Source organism: Pteropus vampyrus, unplaced genomic scaffold, assembly GCF_000151845.1.
Source record: "Pteropus vampyrus isolate Shadow unplaced genomic scaffold, Pvam_2.0 Scaffold19, whole genome shotgun sequence".
Taxonomy (NCBI): Eukaryota; Metazoa; Chordata; class Mammalia; order Chiroptera; family Pteropodidae; genus Pteropus; species Pteropus vampyrus.
This window is the reverse complement of record NW_011888800.1, coordinates 10,152,544-10,154,233: the sequence shown is the minus strand read 5'-3', so window position 1 is coordinate 10,154,233 and position 1,690 is coordinate 10,152,544. Positions and strand designations below refer to the sequence as shown.

At 46.6% G+C, this 1,690-nt stretch overlaps 1 long non-coding RNA gene across 1 annotated transcript in view; it reads right to left on the bottom strand.

The window, feature by feature from the left end:
• LOC111736303 overlaps nucleotides 1-1,538 on the bottom strand; it is a 354,031-nt gene extending 352,493 nt beyond the window's left edge. Inside the window, exon 1 of the long non-coding RNA XR_002779161.1 lies at nucleotides 241-1,538. This is a non-coding gene — a long non-coding RNA (uncharacterized LOC111736303). The remainder of the gene's footprint in view (nucleotides 1-240) is intronic.
• Nucleotides 1,539-1,690: the final 152 nt, after the last annotated feature.

Sequence of the window (1,690 nt, the reverse complement as noted above, 5' to 3'; positions counted from 1 at the left end):
GACCCAACCGACAATATAGAAAAAGGAAGGCGCGCCCTCTTGTGACTCTGGCCTGACTTTGTCACTTAGCTGTGCAAGTTCCTTCTAAGTCTCGGTCCCCTGTAAATGCCCTCCCACAGATCATCCTGAAGATTAAATAAGAAATTGGATGCAAAGCGCCTAGCCGGTGTTTGCCTTAAAGTACTCAAAATTGTAGCTATTAATATTATTTCGGTTATGATTATGGCTGAGCCGACTCACCTGCGCAGAAACTGGTAAGGCAAAAGAGCGCAGAGCCGTCCCTGGGCGATGTGGGCTGGAGGGGAAAGCGGCTGGGGGTGGCCAGTCTCCCTGCCACGCGGAGTTTGAGCAACTTTACTCCACGCTTACCGTGCTGTTGGTTAATAAGGCACAGGTGGTAACACACAGCTTGGCGTCACTTCAAACCAAGCCCTTCTAGGCCGGATTTGTAAACGATGAGGAAGGAGAGGAACTCAGCGGGACTCGGCCGGTTTCCGCCGCACGCAGCCGCTCCAGCTCTCCCGCAGGGGGCGCTCACAACCCGGCCTCCAGGACCCAGCCTGGCGCGCTCTCCTCTTTCCCGTGCGCTCTCTCCAGCCAATGCATCACTGGTTCTGTCGAGGTACGATTAAGTGGCCCTATAAAGCTGAAAGGACCCTTGTTGGCAGGTACTGGCAGGAATCCCTCGTATCAACAGACATCCTAGAGGAGCTGCAATTCCCCTTCCTAGTCAGGAGGATGCTTTGCAAGTATCCAAAAAGACCTTCCCTGAGAACTCAGGCTCCTTGAGACACCAAGCTCCTCAAAAGCAAGAACCCATCTTACTTACCTGAGGGCCCTCAGCAGCCACCCAGGCCCCTTGAATATATATTCGTAGAATGAATGAATAAATACATCAATGTTGAAAATAGAGAAGACAGTAGGTATCCACCTTCTTATCCTTGTAGTTTTCAGATTTTTGACAATCACCCCACCACCACCACCATTCCCACCCAAATTCTCTGTATGGCTCACACAGGGCTGACCCAATCCTCCCCTCCAAGACTGGGCACATGACTGGTTCAAGAAAAGTCACAAAGCCAGCTTGAATCACCAAATCTTGCCAGGTTTTTACCATTTTAACAATCAGAAAAGAGGGACTGTGGGCTCTAAGGACCAAGTAAGCCTGATCCTGCCTGGGGCCACTTTGCCAGTGTGTGAAGTGGTGTACCTGAGGAAGAAACCAACATGATAAAAGGCAGAGCAAGAACAAGAGCGGAAGAGATTGAACCTCTGGATCTAGCCATACCTGATCTTCTTCCCTGACTTCTAGATATAAGTCTATAAATTGTTTTTTTGCTACTTGGAAAATGAGAGAATTTGAACTAATACAATTCTCCTTTTTCTTTTACTCCAAATCAGAAATATAATAGCACTGAACTACAAGAAGCCTTCCAAGGTAATCCTGATATCTACAATTTTTCCAGGACACAGTGAGAACAGACTGAGGTCCAAATCTCACTTCTGCTTCTCATGGGTTATGTGATCTTGAAAATCTTTCAGGCCTTATGACAATGAACACATAGTTCCTTGTCACAAATAACAATCCTTTTCTAGATTTATGAGTTGGATTCTAGAAAAGTTTCAACTTAACCACACCACTCAAATTACTATGGTTTTTACACTTATTGATGTTTAAGCATCTATAGTA